Raw genomic sequence first — 21,323 nt, 5'->3', positions numbered from 1 at the left:
GGGTACCATGATATGGTATCGCTACCCTTCCTTCTGCACTGCTGCTGGCAGGGTAGTGCCTTCAGAGCTGGGCACCTGGATAACAGCCACCACTCTGGCAACCCAGCTCTGAAGGCAGCGCAGAAGTAAGGGTGGCAATACTGCGACCCCCCCTAAAATGCAGAAATGCTGGTCTTTGTGAAATCTGTATGGTATAGGGTAAAAGCACACAAAAGACCAGATTTCACAGGAGAGACCAGATTTCACAGTCCATGACATGTTTTTTTATGGTCGTGAATTTGGTAGGGCTCTATTTATGAGATTTCCAGTGCATCCCAAAAATAAGGTGCCAATATTTTGTTTGCCATCATATTTCCTATGTTATTGCAAAATGGAAAAATGATACTTAGGGACCTTTGGTAAGTGCTTTGAGATACAGGAATTGGAAGTATTGTGTGTTAAGGGTTCTATGGTATATCTCTTTGGTTGCTAAGCATTTACAGTACTCATGTTACTACTTGATGGAGTAAGTGCTAATCAAAGTGAATAAGAGCTATACATGGAATATTATTACTGTATCATCATTAATATTATTGTTTCTCTTCTGATCCCAGCCAAAACCAGGGATGTGCAAAAGACAATAAACAACAGAAAATAAAAGAAACAGGACTATGTTAATGCACACTAGGGAACTTTTAGTGCACACCAGCAGGATCAACACAGGCCAGTTAGTGCATGACACATTGGTACTGAGCGCAATATATACTCCACTGGTGCAGACCAATGTATTGTGTAGACAATCCCTAAATGATTTGCCCAAGGCCAGACAGGAGCTCCGTAACTGAGCAGGGACTTCAATGCACGTTTCCTAAGTGAGTCCCTTAACCACTGGATCATCTTCCCTCTTAGGGGGCAGTTCACTGAGGAAAGCTTTACAGAGATGACTTCCCCTTGTACCCCCCTTTCTCCCAACCCGCATGGGTTTTCCAGTGGAAGAGGATGATCCAGCCCTTTCGATCTGAACTGTACAGAAAACTCTCATGAAAGCCTCATCCCCCAAAATTTCTCATCTCCATTTCTGTGGACTTACCCTGCGTGCACCCCAGTGTAATGGAGACAAATACTTGGTCCATTTTCCCCCCATTGTAAATATATATATATATCCAATAGACTGAAACAGCTGTATTGCTTGTGTCCAGCCCCAGCCTTTACTTCAAACTTTTTGGCTTTTGCTGCTTTGTGTCTCAGTTTGAACATAATTTAAACATTTTTATTTTTCTAAAAACCATTTTTGTGTCCATGAAGGGATGCGCCTAATACTCTCAGAAGAAAAGCAGAGAATAACAACTTAGTATACACTTCATTGTAATCCTTGTGGACACTGTTAACTGAAATTTCTTATTTGCCTCAAACTCCATTCCCTCCCCAATCCGCTTTTCTGGCGGTGTGCAGTTTGCTTCAGTGCTGGAGACAACTGACCAAAATATTATGGGACGGATGACCTGCATTTTACTTAAGAAAATAGCTGGGCTCATTATCATGGAGGGTTCTTACTGTAACTTGGCCCACTCCGGTTCAAAGTTCACAGGCCACATTCTCATGGTAAGAAAGCTACCAGGGGAGCTTGCTCTGTGGTCAATAACAGGTGGAAAAGATTAACCCTTTGAGAGTCATGCCCCTCAGAACTCCAGGGGTCATGACATGTAAGGCAGGGTCTGTTGTCATCAGTGAACAGACAAGCCCATTCAAGGCCTTTTGCTGGATTTATTATGCACATCACAAAGCACTCAGAGAACTAATGTTTTGCTCTCTTCCTCCCATTTGTGTCATTCCCTGGAGCCGATCTAAACAAATGAAGTAGGAAAATACAGATAACACAGGTTAGCTACTGAAAGCACAATAATCCTATCTCTATCACCTCGGTGCATTTATTGACTGTTGCTAAAGCTGTTTTCCCTATGTGTTGTCTGTATTCTCTTTGATCTCCTTGGACTAATTCAAAAATAGGCTTGGCACAATTCCGTTTGTATTTTTAAAATAATTTTGACACATAATATTGATGTTTATTGTTAATATTTTTTTTATTTATGTACATTTTCACAGTTGTGCAAAATTATGGGTTTTAAGGATTTTTTCTATTGTTATCAATTAAAATTTTCACAGTTCTGGAAAATTAAGAGGGTTCAGACAATAATTATTTAATGATAGTAAATGCTGAGCTTCAAAAAGGTAAAGGTTTATAACCGTTGAAACACAAATTGTCAATATCATGTGTCAAATCATACAAAATAAATCTCTCCTTAAATCAAAGTCTAAGAAGTTCTCAAGCAGCATTATTCTTACTTTGCTTATCTGTAAATTTTGATTATTACTGATGGAAGTATTGTTTTGTCGGTTTGTGGGTGTACAGTGAAATTGACATTTACTGATGTCTACTGATACAAATCTAATCCTTCCAAGCCCATTCATAAAATACAGTCTTTGGTCTTTTAAAACTCCACTGCATAGCTGAAACATATAGTCTGAATTAAAGACCAGATAATTAAGAATATTTTATCTTATATTATAACCCTTTTTTAAAGGACATTTGACCAGAGCAAGCCCTCTGCAGTATTTGCCACGATTCTTCTGCCATCCTCCTCCAGGGGCTCAATGATCTGCAGGAGGGAAAGGACAGTGGTGAGTGTACTCTGTGGCTTCCCCTTTCTTACAGGGCAAAAGAGGTCAATGAGAGAAATCCTTGTCCTGTTGAAGTCAATGGCAAAACTCAAATTCACTTCAGTCAGGCCAGGATTTCACCTTACACATGTAGGGATTAATTTTGTGCTGAACTGTGGAGCACGAGCTGGGCTGCACTCAAGATAAACATCCTATACAGTATTTTAAAATATTTTCCTTACCTGTTCCTCATAACGTCTTAGATCATTACCACTGAAAGACTGTCATAAATTGAATGTTTGTGTACAAATGGAAACTTCTGGCATTTCATTCAGCTTAGGCAATGAGAACTTTTCAGTTTCTTGTTCTGATGAACTAATACAATACTGCTATGTTTGTGTTTCTAACACTATGGGGAACATTTAATCCCTCCCTGTCCCCTTCAAATTATCTATATTTGCATGTTTTTAAAATGCATAATTGAAACATACCATAGCAGATGGAACTTTATGAAAACTTACATTAAAATGGAAGAAGAACTAAAGTGTAAGTTTACATTATTTTGCAGAATTCTTTAAAGGGACCCCCATCAACTTAACATCACATTTACGTCTGAATGTTTTTCACATGTAACACCTTATGTTACCAGAAATGAAAAAAAAAATTAGAGGGAAAATATTTTTCTCCCTTTTTTTCAGCTTTTGTTTTGTTTTTTAGTTTTTTCATGTAGTGCATCTGACAGCACTTTGGTCTAGATTCATAAAGGGATTTAGGTACTTAATTGCCACTTTAGATGCCTAAATCCAAAATTTAGATCCTCAAATCTCCTGTGCAGCTGCTGTCTAACCCTTAGGCATGTAAGTTGCCACTAGTGGGCATGTGCAACACTGCTTAAATCCCAGCCTATCTTGGCTGCAGGGGCTGATTCAGTAGGCAATCTCAGAGCATGCCTAATCCATGCAATGCCCTGCTAATGACATAGTGGTTAGTACTTGTGCCTGGTGGCTAGAGCACTTATCTGCACTGTGAGAGACGCAGGTTCAAATCCCCATTCTGTGTAATTTATAATAGGGATTCAGCCACATGTCTCCTATATCCTAGATAAGTGCCATAGCCTCTGGATTATAGGGTATTCTGCGGTGGGTTGCTCTCACTTGTGCCTGCTGAAGCTGTTCCATTTCATAAGAAATACTTAAATATTCACTGGGGCAGAGAGAGAGTAAGAATGACTCTAGACCCCAGTGGCTAGTGCACTCTCCTGGGACATCCAGGTTCCAGTCCCCTATGGTAGAGGCAACTTTCTCCACTAGGTGTTTTTCTGGGGGTGGAAAAACAGCCCCTCCCCGAACCACATGAGCTATGCAGACAGAAACACTCTTCATTGTCTTAGCTATGCCAGTCAGGGGTGTGTTTTTTCACACTGCTGACTGACATATCTATGGTGGTATAAATAGTAAGAGTAGACCAACCCTAACTTTCCCCATACATTGTATAGGGAACCTCAATACCTCACTTGGAGCTGTGGATTCCACTCAGTGGCAAGGCATCTAAAGTTAGGCATTGCAATGCTTGAGCCTAAACCTAAATCCTCCTTGTGGATCTAGCTCTTTGGGTAGACTCAGTTTCAGTATTACTTGGTCTGTATCCCTTGCTATTTTTTGAGTGTAACAACTAGGGAGAGAAAAACATTTTGTAAAATAGGAAAATATCATGGTTAAAACGCCAGAAATTGGCACAGTGACTCTAGGGGAAGTGTAGTAACTGTAATTACTTGAAATTCATTTTTTAAATCATGCTGAATTTCAAGTTGTCTATTTTAAGGTTACATTTATATACAGTAACTGGATTATCTTTATTTCTGACACTTACACCGATCACCCTGTTTACTAAAATGTGTATACTGTTCTGCTTGGGGCACCTTAATGGAACTGGATTTGAGGCAATTAATAATTGACCATTTATTTTCTTCTTCCCCTGGGCCCACATTAGAGATACTGACCAGGGTATTAATAGATGTGTTTCAAAACCCAAAGGGAATATCTGGCCTTTTACGGGAGAGAGGTTCCAGTTGCAAAGTCTGGATCTGGATTAGAACTCTTCCAAAATTCAAGGTTGTTTGGAGCTAGAATTTTGAGAAGATAGGGGCTTACCGTGACCAGAGTTGGATTAAAGCATAAGAACTATAAACCTATGCTTTGGGCCCCAGCTCTTGGAGTTCTGATTGCATCAAAATCTAAGTTTTAATTTAAAAATGTTTTTATCCTTCATGGTTGTGAAGGAAAGCTTGAAAATCTGACCTGAATGTAAATAAATCAGTGATGTCTGGGTCTGGAAACAGATTGAAGCACTAGTTCTGAGAGTTGTGAACTGCCCCAGGCATCTCTATGGGGTGTTATCTCCAAGACCTGTTGCTCTGAGGGACTCTGCCAATACCACCCCACAGAAGATTCTATATATAGCTGGAAGGAAAGAAAATGCAGAAGGCCTGGCCTACCCATCCAAGCAAATACACCCGGCTGCTGGGGCAAGTACTAGAGAGCATTGCTATGGCTATGCCTATCTCTCTGGGAAGTGAGGGGTACCTGCCACTGCCTTTTCAAGTGGGTTGCAGAGCCCTCGTACACGCTTGGAGTGTGGCTGAAGAGCTACAGGGACCCTATGTCATGGTGTGCCTGGTGCCACAAATTACATTAATCCAGCTCTGACAGTGAGGTTTGGATCCAAATCATGAATTCATCCAGCCATTATTCTACCCACCTGTCCACCCACAACCTATTATTATGGGCAGGTGTCTATACGAAAATAGCACAAAGAGCTTCAGAATTTGTTGCGAGATACTCATTAAAAAAACAGGGGTACTGTTGAGGTGCAAAATACACATGGCAAGAGTGGATGTAGCAAGGCTGTGGTGCTTTTTACAGTAGCTTCCCTTTTTACAGTCTGAGGTGCCATCTTTCCGCTGGGATGCAAACCTGAGTGCCCGAACTTTTGTAGTCATTAGGAATGCCATGATCCTGGCCAACGTTTGTGGTTTTTTACAATCACAGTTTCCTATTTTCTAAATGTTTTTCCTCTCCCTTGATGCTGTGTGAAAGACTTCAGGGAAACAACTGACTAAATGATTGACTAACGGTAAGGGAAACTAATTAGCCCACTAACAACAAAGGAAACTGACTGACTATATGCAAAGGGTTGTCAAATGTCCAGCTGAAAAAAATGGAGAAATCTTCCTCTGTGATAGGCTTGATACAGCTCCCATTGGGATCAATATCCAAACTCGCACTGACTTCACTGGTGGAGGACAGATTCTATAGTATTTTTAGGTGTTACTTTTCATGCAAGCAGGTGAAAAATATTCGGTCAGAGCTTTGATTTGAATCCCCTCTGTATTTTCAGTCAGAGTGAATATGGCAATTATTTCCCTTTCCTTTCTCAAAATGTTCTGTAGTGTTGGTGCCACATCATACCATAGAGGTGCCTCATATCAGGACTATTGATTATTGATATACACCTATATTGAGGGGGGGAAAGCTTAGGTAGTAACATAGTCTTTACCCAAATACAAAAGTCCCATCACTTCAGTGGGAATTTTGCAGGAATAAGGATTGCAAAATTTGGTCATTCATTTATACAATAACTTGCGATCTTTCAGGATGAAAGATACGCTATAAATATATAAAAATTAGGTATAAAGTAAACATTTTCTACTCCATAAAAATTCTTTTTGATGGAAGGTTCTTAAAGTAGTGGTCCACACGGCATTTGCTGGGGGGGGGGGGTCTGTTGACAACTGGCTAGCTGGCTCCCCCTTCTCTTTCTCCTTGTCTCTTGCAATTGTATTAAAAGACCATTAAAATGCAATAGCTACTTTCTTTCAGTTGCTTCTATATATCAGCAAGTTGTTGTGGTTGCCAAAGCATGGTATGTGATTGTGAGTAAGAGGGTAGATGGTCTCTGAACTCAGGAATAGGAGAAGTGGCCACGAGACACTCTCCCTGTCAAGATGTGCTCATCAGTTTGGCCATGAAGTCCCTTGCCAAATCTTGGAACAAACACAGGAAGGTGACAAAGCCATGACAACAAAGAGGTACTTGTGTTTACTTTCTCCTGTGTTACAAATGAGTCACTTCCTGACTAGGAAGGGGAAAGAGCCCATTGTTACAGCCCATTATAGCATGGTAAAAATCCAGTTTATCTGTGGCTGTAATAACCATGTGATATGTATAATTTTTTGAACACTCACATTTTAATGTACAGTACATTTTAATTGGAGGCATGGTACAGTCTATTATTCTAATGTATGTCTAATTCCTTTATGGGTGCCATCCTCCAAAGGGGTGCAGCGATCTGGTGCCAATCCAGCAAGGCACTTAAGCACATATTTAAGTTAAGAATGTGCTTTAACTCATTGTTGGAGCAGGGCCAGAGTGCTCAGCACCCTGCAGAATCAAGCCCCCTACAGATTTCCCATTGACTTTAATATGAGTTTCATAGATGGTCCAGTTACAAGATTGGACCCCAGTTCTGCAGGCTATTTAAGCATGTATTTAACATTAGGCCTGTGAATATTGAAGTCAATGGGGCTACTCATGTGAGTAAAATTTAGCAAATGAGTCTGTGTCTGGAGGATCAGGGCTTTAGTAATAGTCCAAGGGTCCTTTCGTGTCTAGGGGACAGAACCTGCACAAACAGACCCAGGCATAGCTGTAAGGTGAAGTGGCAGGATTGAGGCCTAGATCATCAGCTCAAATCTAGTCCAGATCGTTAGTTATCAAAAATCATTACTATCCAATGATTGCCACTCTGTGTGTAATGGGTGAGTGGACGCAGGCTAGTTTCTATTAGTAATATGTGGCCAAATACAGAATTAACTGTTCTTTGCTATACTTGATTCTGAACTGGCCCACACCTGTGGTTAGCTAATTGTGGCTCTAGTCCTGTAACTGGGTCAGGCTGCATAGACCCATGCACCTGCAGAGAGCGCCACTGATTTCGTTGTTGCAGCACATGAGTGTAAAGTTTCATCCACGTGGATCTGGGCCTACTTTGGCAACAACACATGGTCTGGTGGATAGAGAACTGAATCAGAACTGAGGAGTGACCGTGGCCTCCTGGGTGACAGTGGGAAAGTCACTTCATCTCTCTGTGCCTCAGTGGTCCCCTTTGTAAAATGAGGATAATGATACTGACTCTTTGGTAAAGCACTTTGAGATTTATTCATGAAAATGACAGGTAAGAGCTAGAGATTATTACAAATTATACAAGAAACTTCAGTAAATACACAAGATGGATTTGTTTTGCATTTATATTATGCAAAATATTTCAAAGAAATGATCCCTGGTTCAAATTTATGTTCTAGGCATTACCATAATTCCAATAATACAAAGGAAAAAAGGGACTTCTAATACTTTTTAAATTTGTCCAAAGCTGATTTCAACTCTACAGCAGACTGCTGTTTTCTCTTTATTTTGTTGTTGTATTTTATTAATTATTGACACAGTGCTACATGCATGCATACATTTTGAAGAAAAAGGGTATTATTTACTCAGTAAATAATCTGTAGTAAGTATGTAAATCAGCTTGCAAGCACTGTAAAATATTTATAGTCTATCTTGAAGGTTAGAAGACGGACAAGCTGTGTGCATTGTAACTGCATGTTAATAACAACAATGTAACCAGAAGTACAGATGTCAATGAGTTCAGAACGTTCACCAGGTTTAATAGCTCACTGCAACTCTTTTCCCCAAATCCAGTGTGTGACACTGCTCCCCATATTTTTCATAGTTATATTATTATGAAATGATTATGGCATAATTATGATGCATTTTGTAGAAGATGGGTTGTGTAAGGTGTCATTGAAAAAGTTATGATTTGCTGAATATGATTATCCTATTTTTATGCATGTATCATTTCTGAAGTGATAAATACCGACTATGTATCTGTATTTCAGATGTATCTGAATATCTGTTACACCCACTAGACAAGACACTTTCAGTCTAGGTAGCTGGTTGGGAAGGGCCTATTCAGGATAATGAGCCATTAGGGAAAACAATAGGCCTTATGAGAAGCTTATCTCCCATTGGGTGAGTCTTGCTGAAAACACTTCAGACAGCTTGTAAGTAATGGCTGCTATGACTTTACAAGGACATGTGACCAGGGAAGACGGAGGATCTGGGGAACTACAGGCCAGTCAGCCTCACATTAGTCCCTGGAAAAATCATGGAGCAGGTCCTCAAGGAATCAATTCTGAAGCACTTGGAGGAGAGGAAAGTGATCAGGAACAGTCAGCATGGATTCACCAAGGGCAAGTCATGCCTGACTAACCTAATTGCCTTCTATGAGGAGATAACTGGATCTGTGGATGAGGGGAAAGCAGTGGACATGTTATTCCTTGACTTTAGCAAAGCTTTTGGTATGGTCTCCCACAGTATTCTTGCCAGCAAGTTAAAGAAGTATGGGCTGGATGAATGGACTATAAGGTGGATAGAAAGCTGGCTAGATTGTCGGGCTCAATGCATAGTGATCAGTGGCTCCATGTCTAGTTGGCAGCCGGTTTCAAGCGGAATGCCCCAAGGGTCGGTGCTGGGGCCGGTTTTGTTCAATATCTTCATTAATGATCTGCAGGATGGCGTGGACTGCACTCTCAGCAAGTTTGCCGATGACACTAAACTGGAAGGAGTGGTAGATATGCTGGAGGATAGGGATAGGATACAGAGGGACCTAGACAAATTAGAGGATTGGGCCAAAAGAAACTTGATGAGGTTCAACAAGGACAAGTGCAGAGTCCTGCACTTAGGACAGAAGAATCCCATTCACTGTTACAGACTAGGGACCGAATGGCTAGGTAGCAGTTCTGCAGAAAAGGACCTAGGGGTTATAGTGGACGAGAAGCTGGATATGAGTCAACAGTGTGCCCTTGTTGCCAAGAAGGCTAACGGCATTTTGGCCTGTATAAGTAGGGGTATTGCCAGCAGATCGAGGGACGTGATCATTCCCCTCTATTCAACATTGGTGAGGCCTCATCTGGAGTACTGTGTCCAGTTTTGGGCCCCAAACTTTTTTATGTGGAAAAATTGGAAAGAGTCCAGCAGCAGGCAACAAAAATGATTAGGGGGCTGGAGCACATGACTTATGAGGAGAGGCTGAGGGAACTGGGATTGTTTAGTCTGCAGAAGAGAAGAATGAGGGTGGATTTGATAGCTGCTTTCAACTACCTGAAAGGGGGTTCCAAAGAGGATGGATCTAGACTGTTCTCAGTATTACCAGATGACAGAACAAGAAGCAATGGTCTCAAGATGCAGTGGGGGAGGTTTAGGTTGGATATTAGGAAAAACTTTTTCACTAGGAGGGTGGTGAAGCACTGGAATGGGTTACCTAGGGAGGTGGTGGAATCTCCTTCCATAGAGGTTTTTAAGGTCAGGCTTGACAAAGCCTTGGCTGGGATGATTTAGTTGGGGATTGGTCGTACTTTGAGCAGGGGGTTGGACTAGATGACTCCTGAGGTCCCTTTCAGCCCTGATATTCTATGATTCTATGATTCTGGACTCCATCTTGGGATGTCAGTATTTTCCCACAAACTGATCTGGGAACCAAGTTTTGAAACAAAGGGTTCCCGCCATCTGGAGTTCTTCACTTCCCACACAATAGGACTCCTGGAAACATCCGAGGAACAAAGACTGAACTGGGAGAAGTGCTGGACCCAGGCTCAAGGGATTTCTAGCATGTGTATGAAGACTTGAGAAACCTAAGCTCTAAAGCTAATGCAGCTTGTGACTTAAGAATCTACAAGTCTGCCTGTACCATCAGTTAGGGTGAGAATCTGCTAATTCATATCCAATCTATCTAGTATATTAGGCTTAGTTTTCATTTTTGTTTATTTGCTAGGTAATCTACTTTGATCTGTCTGCTATCACTTGTAATCACTGAAAATCTATCTTTTGTAGTTAATATATTTATGTTATGTTTAAATCTAAACCAGTGACTTTGGAGTGAAGTGTGTGGGACTCTTAGCTCAGAGGGGCTGTTGCATATCCTCTCCACATGGGGTGGGGGGAGCACTCTATGAGTTTGCGCTGTACAGTTCCCTGTGCAGTGTAAGACAGTATAATTTTGGGTTTATGCTCCAGAGGAAGTGCATGCCTTGGGAGCTGAGAGTTACCTTGGCATTAGCCTTTCTACTGTTGGTTCGTGCAGTGACTAGGCAGAGAGCCTACATGTAACTGTGTGTATGCTGGTGGAAGTGTAAGACTGGGAGCAGGTCTGCAGCTTGTCACAGCCGCACAATGTGAGAGGGAGCCCAGGCTGGTGGGTCAGAGGGCTCAGTGGTACCCCAGGTCCAAGTGGCACCCTGGAGGGAACCCATCACACAGTGATTTTTTTCTTTGTATTCTACTAAGCAGTATATTGTGGTTTGCCCTTTGTGAAGCTTTTGTGGTTATGGCAGACATAGTAATTTTGTCTTTAGCAGTTCAAAGCATGAGTGAAAAAGAATTTTAATGTATTGTCTCCATGCATTGTTCATCTTGATTTTTGCCACCACATAGCTTTAAATCTAAGTCTCGGGCCTGCAAAAGGTAGAGCCATAGAGCTTATTTAATTCTCACTGTCCCCCAAAATGGGTAAGGGAGAGAATCATTTCAACTCTGAAATACAAGCCTCCTAAATAAAGACTGGGTTTTTGTTTCAATCTGTTTCAAGAGCTTGCAGATGTTCTGAATTGTATAATCTGAAATGCTGGTCACTGTGAATATCAGAGCCTCCAAGCCCATCCGGAAGTCATTCTAATCTGGAAATATTTATGAAAAAGACCATCTGGTGAATCCTTCACTTCTCTGACAGCACATTGATTTTTAGTTTATCTTTATTTATTTGACTGTATTATGGCTCATCACCTAATATCAGCCTGCAATTTCAATTGCAACATTGTCCACTTTCTGTGCTAAACTGGAATATCGTTACTTTACATGGCTTCTGAATTTCACCCCAGTAGCATTTTTCAAAATGGTTAGTGGTAAAATATATGTTTTACATCTCTAATTTAATGTTGTTTGATCATGTAAGGACAGATTGTGTCCTTGTTTTACACTAGAAGTGAAGAGAATTAAAGTTCCTAGACCCCCTTGCTCAGCCGAGAAAGACATACCTAGATTTTGGGTTTACGTCTGGTTTGGTGCAGAAGCCTAAGAAAACCCAGCAAAATGATTTGCGCGAAAAGACAGAAGACGAAGTTGAATAAGTCAAGGCCAGAAAAAAGCAGGGCCTGGACAAGAGCATTAGAAGTGGGAATAGAGATAAATGAAAGTACTAAGAAGCTGCTAAAAAAGTAAAATGTTAGGATATTGTAAGAAGCACTGATATGGAAGAAAAGTTTGGCTGGGAACTAAAGATTCAGACTAGAAAGAAGGTGCATATTTTTTAAATGAGAGGTCAATTTGCCACTGGAATTTCTTAGCTGGGATGTTGTGGGGTCTCCATCCCTTGAATTCTTTAAATCAAGACAGTGTTTTTCTAAAAGAAACAACTCAAGCCTGGGCTTGATGCAGAAATTACCAGGTAAGCCTGTGTTGTGCAGGAGAAGGTCCGGAAAGATGATCATAATAGTTCCTTTTGGTCTTAAACATTGATGAATTTATGAAGCAAAGAGAGAAAAAATTGCACCCAGGACATGTGACGGTGGAGTAGGGAGTATATAGATTTGTGAATCCAAGTGGAGAAAGAAGGAAGAGGAGGGGTCTTGGCATGGAAGATGAGTAGGTTCAGTTTTTGTCATGTTGAGTTTGAACTGATGGTGGGATATACAGGAACACATGTTGTAGAGGCATTCAGAGACTCAGAGTTACAGGTCAGGGTGAAGCATAGTCTTTCCCTTAATCTACTTCATCAGGCAGTAGCAATTACTTGGGAGGTTTTGCAATCTCTCTTGAGACCCCTACCTGGATCAGGAAGCCAGGAAGTGGTGCCAAAATGAAACTTCCAAGCAGGGAATGGGGAAGGGTCTGCCTATTTATAACTACATGCATATGCATACATAAAAATGGTATAGATTTAATTTTATCCTTCTCACCAACGTCTTTCATCCCTTGTCAAGGGTAGGTCTACACTTACCTCCGGGTCCGGCAGTAAGCAATCGATCTTCTGGGATCGATTTATTGCGTCTTGTCTAGACGCGATAAATCGATCCCGGATCGATCCCGGAAGTGCTCGCCGTCGACGCCGGTACTCCAGCTCGGCGAGAGGCGTACGTGGCATCGACGGGGGAGCCTGCCTGCCGTGTCTGGACCCGCGGTAAGTTCGAACTAAGGTACGTATTAACGTAGCTGAATTTGCGTACCTTAGTTCGAAATGGGGGGTTAGTGTGGACCAGGCCTTAGAATACAAGCTCTGCAGGACTGGGGTAATGCCTCTTTCTGTTTTGTACAGTGCCCAGCGCAATGAGTTCCTGATCCTGACTGCTCTGAGTGCTAACACCATATCCATTATAATAATGGGAGAGGGAAATAAGGAAATTCAGTCTCTGCTTTGGGCCACAGGCAATGAAGTATGACAAGGAGTTATGGGTAGCACTCTGGCTGGTGGAGTGAGAGTATGTTTGCAACTCTAGGGCTCCTTGATGAGTAACATAGGGTGCATAGGCTATGGCCATTGCAGTTCAGGATTCCTGGGTTCCGTTTCTAACTAGCAATGACTCACTGTGAGGCCTCTATTAAGTCACTTAACTTCTTTGCAGTCTGACCATCTGCAAATATAGCACAATTATATTTACCTGCCAAACTGGGGGGGAGGGGGAGGGGTTATGAGGCTTACCTAATGTTTGTAAAGGGTTTGGGATCCTTCCACAAAAGATGCTAGAAAAGTGTGACTGAAGTGCTTAGGGATCCATACTAGTATATGTAAGATATTATTCTTGTTACTAATATCCAGTGCGTCTCATCCTTCTGCAATTCTGATTTTAATACCAGCGATGCACTCCAAACAGCAATTAACCCAATTATTGTCTTTATACCAACACGCCGTGCATTTGTGATAATGTATGGATTTGTTAGGGAAAAGTTTATATGCAGAGTCAAGATGAAACCTACAATGACATCCTTCCCAGTACATTAGATGATATCAACTAAGAAAGAAGTGATTTCAAAACTGGATCTGTTTAGCAGGCATTCATTTTGGGGAAAAAATTAGCATTGCAGATAGAGAAGGAAAAATAGTGACTTTTTTTTCTTGTGCATTCATTGTCTTGAATCAGCCTATTGTCTGGATCTGTGATGTTCGCGTGTGTGGGAGTGCAAGTCACTGATGGTTGAATTCTACTTACAGTTCTTTCAGCTGTGTTTTGAGACTCCCATTGCTTATATTTCTGTCTGAAGTTCTAATACTGGAGATATTTTAGGACAATGTGTTCTGCATTTTCTGCATTGTTGAACTTTCAGCACATTCTTTTTGCATAATCCACATATAGTACCCATAGCTCATTGGTGGGCCTGAGCCACCACAGAGGCTCCTGGGAACATACTTTACTTTTTCCCATAGGCGTGCGCAGCACATTTCATTAGGGTGTGCACCCAGGGAATTTTTTTTTAAAGGCGAACATCATAAAGGACAGGGTGTGGGAGGGGGTGCAGTGTGCAGGAAGGGGCTCAGGGCAAGGGATTGGGGCAGAGGAGGGGTGTGGGGTGTGGGAAGGGGCTCAGGGAAGGGGGTTGGAGTGCAGGAGGGGGCTTAGGGCAGGGGATTGGGGTGCAGGGTGTGGCAGGGGGCTTAGGACAGGGAGTTGGGGTGCAGGAGGGGTACAGGGTGCGGGCAGGGGCTCAGGGCAGGGGGATGGGGGCAGGAGGGGGCTCAGGGCAGGGGGTTGCGGGGCAAGGTGCAGGCAGGGAGTTGTGGGGTAGGGGGTTGGGGTGCAAGGTGCAGGCAGGGGGCTCAGGGCTGGGAGCTGTGGGGCAGGGAGTTGGGGTGCAAGGTGCAGGCAGGGGGCTCAGGGCAGGGAGTTGGGGGACAGGGGGCTCAGGGCAGGGGGTTGGGGTGAGAGGTGCAGGCCGGGGGCTCAGGACGGGGGGGGTGCAGGAGGGGTTCGGGCTCCAGCCTAGCCCGGCGCCGCTTACCCGCAGCGGCGCGCTCCCTGCCTGCCAGGGCCCCATGCCGTGCCACTTACCATGTCCCTGTGCAGCCCTGGGGGAGGGGAGGGGCGGCACAGGGCTCTGCACGCTGCTCTTGCCATGCCTCCAGGTACCTCCCCTGAAGCTCCCATTGGCCGCGGTTCCCCATTCCAGGCCAATGGGAGCTTCAGGAGGTGGTGCCTGGAGCAACCCCCCAACCCCAGAGACATAGTGCCCTGATGGCTGCTTCTGAAAGCAGTGCGGGGCCTGCGGCACCACGGGGGGCAAATCCTGTGGGCCGGATCTAAAGCCCCCAGGGGCCAGATCCGGATGCAGCCCATGGGCATTAGGATGTGCCCGGGCACACCCGGCACACCCCGTGTGCACGCCTATGCTCTTTCCTAATAAATATGCATATGACAAAAATAATCTGCATTCATACAGCACCCTATGTCTGAGGGACCTCAATGTGTTTTATGAACTGTGACAGGGTTGGGCCAGATGGCTACAGAAGAGTGATCCTATTGGGATCCAGGAAGTGGGCAGGCAGAGCCCGCCCACTGCTAAAGGACCTCCCCCCAGCCTAAGGAGAGGATCCATAGGACCTGGAAGCCAAGCGATACAGGAGAGTGATAGAAGGCAGATATATTAGCCTCAGATTAAGCAGGTCCCTTTTCCCTGGGTAAGGTAACAGGGGAGGTTCCAGAAGAATCAGGAACTTGCTGGAATCAATTAAGAGAGGCAGGCTAATCAGGGCACCTGGTTTAAAAAGGACCTCACTTCAGTCAGTGAAGGGTGCGCAAGGAGCTGAGAGTGAGAGGGTGTGCTGCTGGAGGACTGAGGAGTACAAATGCTATTTGGCATCAGGAGGAAAGTCCTATGGTGAGGATAAAGAAGATGCTGGGGGGAGGCCATGGGGAAGTAGCCCATGGAGTTGTAGCTGTCACACAGGTGTTACATGAAACACTGTAGACAGCTGTGATCCCAAAGTAGAAGGCGGGCCCGGGTTTCCCCCATCCCCCCAACTCCCTATTGGATACAGGAGGAGTTGACCTGGACTGTGGGTCCCACCAGAGGGGAAGGTCCCTGGCCTGTCCCCCGACCCACTAGGTGGACCAGCAGAGACTATGAGGATTGTTCTCCTTCCTTTTCCCCATGCTGGCCAGTGATGAGGTTAGCTGAGCGAATGGCAGGTTTGAGCCACTAGCAAAAGTAGCCAAACCTAGGGCTGCCGTGAATCTCTGAGGCGAGCAAATCTGCAAATAAGCGCAGGACCCACGAAGGCAGAGGAGGAACTTTGTCACAGAACATTAGATAAGCTTCCGGTCTCTGAAGTGATTAAATATCATTATGTCCATATAACAGATAGGTAACTGAGATACAGGTAGTTTGACTGTAATGTCCATTGTCAACAGTGTGTCAGTAGCATCACGGAGAATGGAACACAAGAGTCTTGAGAACACGGTCTCCATAGCTAAACACTTCTCTATTTCTGTTTATATTATATTAAAGGCCCTTCTCTTTCCTCAAGTGATATATTCCATCTTCCATACAGCCAAGCGGGTGCATTCTAGCAGAGCCCTATTGACTTAGCAAACCAGCCTAAGTGCATGCCCTGTCACAGGTGTATCTGGAAAAACATGATCAATGGACTATAGGAGCACCAGCATTTGATGTGGGCAGATGGATTTTGTGTGACTATTGGTCTGCATAGAGATATGCCATTGTAACACCAACAGACCCTGATCGTTAGCAGGTAGGATCAAACCTGGGATCTCTGGAGCTAAATGCATGAGCCTCTACTGCATGAGCTAAAAGCCACATGCCTCTTATCTTAGGCTGTCACAGACTCATTAATCTCAAGTGGTCTAGGTGCCACTAGAGGGGGGACAGAGTACCACACCTACGAAGCATGGGTTACATCATGGGAAGGTTTTTACCAAGATTATTCATCATTAGGCGTGCTACTTGCTGTACCTTTAGCCAGCTCTATATAAAGTAAAAAGAGCAAAGATCAGCAGACATAAATCCTCTGTTGGGAGATCTGAGTCCATAGAGATGTAGTTATACGCGAAGCAGTGCTAATGTGTTTGAAAGATATTTCTTATTTTTAAGTATATGTACACAAATCACATTATTTCCTAATGAAATACATGCTTTAGTGTTTACCTAAGAATGATTTATTAATTTATACAGTATGAAGGCATTTTTCTGAAAAAGAAGCATTCATAATAAGAATAGCTAAAGAGTACTGAATTGAAACCAGAGATACAAAACCTGATTTCCATTAGTAAAATCATTGCTCCTATATCATTTTCATTTCTTCTCTGCTCTGCTCATACGTTAAATCACAGAATATGACTTTGTTTCATTTTAGCCCCATATAGGCACTGTTCTGGCTGATGATATTTTCACATTGCTGATTGCTAAATGGATGAGTGCGGCTAGCAGACTTGTTACTGCTGCTTTGCATGGAGTATCAGAAACTAGAGTGTTGAATCTCTCATCTCCTGAGAAAAAAATATAGCTGAGGTCAATGCATTTAGGGATGAGGAAGATAGTGAGGACAAGACAGTGGGACTCAGGAGTCCTGGATGATTAGGGAGCTGGGGCACATGACTTACGAGGAGAGGCTGAGGGAAGTGGGGTTATTTAGTCTGCAGAAGAGAAGAGTGTGTGAGGATTTGATAGCAGCCTTCAACTACCTGAAGGGGGGCTTCCAAAGAGGATGGAGCTCAGCTGTTCTCAGTGGTGGCAGATGACAGAACAAGAAGCAATGGTCTCAAGTTGCAGTGGGGGAGGTCTAGGTTGGATATTAGGAAACACTATTTCACTAGGAGTGTGGTGAAGCACTAAAATGGGTTACCCAAGAAGGTGGTGGAATCTCCATCCTTAGAGGTTTTTAAGGCCCGGCTTGACAAAGTCCTGGCTGGGATGATTTAGTTGTTGCTGGTCCTGCTTTGAGCAGGGGATTGGACTAGTGACCTCCCGAGGTCTCTTCCAACCCTAATCTTCTATGATTCTATGATTGAATTCCTGGCTCAGCTGCAGACATTTCTATGTGATTTTGGATAAATTACTAAACCTATCCTGCGCTTCAATTACCCATCTATAAAACGGGGATGACCTCCCAATGTCATAGGGGTTGTGAGAAGATAGAATCTCTTCATGATTGTGAGGCATGTGAAGAGTTCTGAGGGCCATATCAGCTGAAAGAACTAAACCTGCTGTAAATGTACACAGCTGTATCATTTAATTACAGGATAGAGACGGGAGGCAATTCAAAACACAAAAATAAGCCATCGGCCAAGATTTTCAAAACTGACTACAGACACTCCCCGACTTACACAAGCATTCCATTATGGAACGCCTTGCGTAAGTCGAATGTTGCGTAAGTCGGGAACGTATACACGACTATTACGCGGAAAAAAAAAAAGCTTATAGAACTTATAGAACTTTTTCCATAAGTACGGATTTGCGTAAGTCGGGTTTGCGTAACCCAGAGAGCATCTGTAGTTACTTTGTATAGCTCAATTTTGGGTTGCTCAACATCAGATAGTTTAAAGCGGCTTGATTTTCATGGGGGTGGCATTCTTAGCACTTTCTGAAAATAAGCCCCCTTAAGATGTTTCAAGGGGGGCCTACCAAACTGAGACACCCAAACTCCCTAGTCACTTTTGGAAGTCTTCATCTATACCATGTACTTGTTTGTAGACAAACTGATTCATGCAAATTTATTCAGTGTTTGAACTCATTCTGTGGCTGTTTTGTGCAAACAAATTTCACCATATGTATTGCTTGCAAACTCTCTAGTATGAGTATGTACTCTTCATGTGATTGACGCTCACATGATATTGTTTTTGTTCCCTTATTAGGTGATCTAACCTTTAGAATCTATTTTCACTTCTGCTTGAAATGAATGAATATAGTTTAATTGTACCAGAGCAAACTCCCATGCTGAAATCCTGTCCCTACTGAAGTCAATGGGACCACTCCCATTGATTTCAATAAGTCCAAGATTTCACTCCTAGCACACAGAAGGAAAATGATAACTTGCCCCTATTTACAAAGAGGGGTAAACTACATTTGTGCAAATAACATATTTCCTTGTCTATGTTAACACAAGTGCAGCTGCACCACTGGTTGCTAGCCATCTATTGCTGAAATCAATATTGGTTAACGTCCAATGTACCCTACAAATTAAAAAGCCCTATAGTTGACAGAAACCCTTAATATCATCGAAGATCTATTGTCATGCAAAATCCATCAATAACTGTAAATAAATACATGCAATGGAATGTAAAAGGCACCATAGAATCATTTGTTATTACACTGTTTACCATTGTCCTTGTTTTGTAATTTATGTTGTACCAGTGTTGGTTGGCAATGCTTTGTTTTTTCGTGCATGGATTTTATGTAAGAGATGGTAACGACTGAGACTTTTTAATTAGGGGAATGACTGGGCAGATAATAAAGGTTATAGCTCATTAGCAATGCTAAGGTGTCTCAAGCAGTCTTTAGTGGAACTGGAGTTTCATAACAGAATCTGAATGCATCTTAATTATTACATTAATGTTTGCCACTGATGAACTTCCCACTCTGTGGGAGTTTTGAATAATGGATTCATGCACCCATGTATGTAAGTTCTGAAAGACAAATTCACTGCATTTTTGCATATTCTAAATATTCCAGATCCTTAGAATTCAGTTCTCAGACTGGCAAAGATGCAAATGGAAGGGGGAAAGGAATGAATGGCAATACAATCAAAACAGAGAATACTGTAAAGGTCAAAGTAACACAGCATCTTTATACATAGCACTGAATATAGTAGGCATTCAAATCTGATTGTCTCATTGTAGAGAGGAAGACTTCTAAGAGATACTATCAAGTACTATTTTATAATTTTGAATTCTTTGAATGGGATTCTCTCAGCTTTGCCAAGGAGACAGAGAGTTGTCAATACAGAATACATGCTGTTTAAGGGTACTTTCATATCCAGGCTTGTTCCTGGATTGTCAAGAAACTTAGGTGTCTAAAAGCACTTTTTGAAATATCTGTCTGGTAAGAAGATTACTCCCTCTCCACTCAAGTATTGACTTGGCTACAGTTATTCATGACTTAGTGACCTCTCACCTGGTATATTACAATACAATATATATGGGGAAACCATTGAATCTGGCACAGAAACTACAAGTAGCACAGAATGCAACTGTCTACCTGCTAGGCTGTATAATCCATAAGGTTCATATACTATTAATTATCTGAAGACTAGTAGTTTCTGAGTGTGATTCAAAGCATACACAGCCTCTTAGTCAGCTCAGAGACTACCTCTCTCCTTATGTAATCTAGCAGCACTAGAATCTGTTCTCTAAGGGTCTTGTTAACAGGTCTCTACTCTTAAAGCAGAACATTCTCAGGCAACAGTAGAAAGCCTCTACTTTAAAATTTGCTCCCTACACTTGGGGTCTAACAGAACTTGAGTCTGTTGACTAGAGTCGTTGAAAATTTTTATCAAAACATTGTTTTCAGTTAAAAATGGTTGTCTGACCAAAATACATTTTTGTGAATTATATTTATTTTTGTCAAAAATATTTTGATTTTTTGACAACCCCTGTTACACTCACCCTAAAATTGCTTAATGCAGCGTTTTTTGCTTTGTTCCCTTCTCTTTCTCCACCCCTCCCCACTCACCCTCCCACCCACCAGATTGCTTTTCTATTGTAAAAATGGTCAGACAGAGTGAAGGTATAAAATGCGGAGAAAATGAAAAACCAAAATCTGAAAATATTTGGATTAGTTCAGAGAAAATCCCCTAAAAAAAGTCCATGAAAATTTTCAGACAAATTAGAAAGTTTTTATTTATTTCAGGAAGGGATGTGGAGAGTCCATCCCCCTACATTGTGACAGGAACAAGTAAACTTAGACCACCTCTGACAAATCTTTGTCCACCTATTTTTAAAAACCTCCAATGATGGGCATTCCACAAACTCTATTAGAAGCCTATTCCAGAGCTTAACTACACTTATAGTTAGAAAGCTTTTCCTAATATATCTAACCTAAATCTCCCTTGTTACAGATTAAGCCCATTACTTCTTATCCTATCTTCAGTGGACATGGAGAAAAATTGATCACGGTCTTCTTAACCTTAACATATTTGAAGACTGTTATCAGGTGCCCCCCTCCATCTTCTTTTCTCAAGACTAAACTTGCCCAGTTTCTTTAATCTTTCCTCATGGGTCAGCTTTTCTAAAATTTATCATTTTTGTTGCTCTCCTCTAACTCTCTCCCATTTGTCCAAATCTTTCCTAAAGTGTGGTGCCAGAATTGGACAAAGTATTCCCGCTGAGACCTGACCAGTGACAAGTAGAGTTGGACAATTACTTCCCTTGTCTTACATATGACATTCCTGTTAATACATCCCAGAATGATACTAGCTTTTTTCACAACTGCATCACTTTATTGACTCATATTCCATTCATAATCTACTATAATTCCCAGATTCTATTCTGTACTACTACTACCTACCCAGTTACTGCTCATTTTGTAGATATGCATTTGATTTTGCCTTCCTCAGTGAAGTACTTTGCACTTGTG

General features: G+C 42.3%; 1 long non-coding RNA gene across 2 annotated transcripts in view; it reads right to left on the bottom strand.

Moving 5' to 3' along the window:
• Positions 1–1,044: 1,044 nt before the first annotated feature.
• The window catches only part of LOC122173549 (uncharacterized), a 210,019-nt gene continuing 189,740 nt past the window's right edge, over positions 1,045–21,323 (bottom strand). The window contains exon 7 of one of the 2 annotated variants that reach the window (XR_010599417.1): positions 1,045–2,636. This is a non-coding gene — a long non-coding RNA (uncharacterized LOC122173549). The remainder of the gene's footprint in view (positions 2,637–21,323) is intronic. The other variant, XR_006174093.2, reaches the window with a different exon arrangement.

Source organism: Chrysemys picta, chromosome 3 (genome assembly GCF_011386835.1).
Source record: "Chrysemys picta bellii isolate R12L10 chromosome 3, ASM1138683v2, whole genome shotgun sequence".
Classification (NCBI taxonomy): Eukaryota; Metazoa; Chordata; order Testudines; family Emydidae; genus Chrysemys; species Chrysemys picta.
This window is presented reverse-complemented; position numbering and strand designations above follow the sequence as displayed.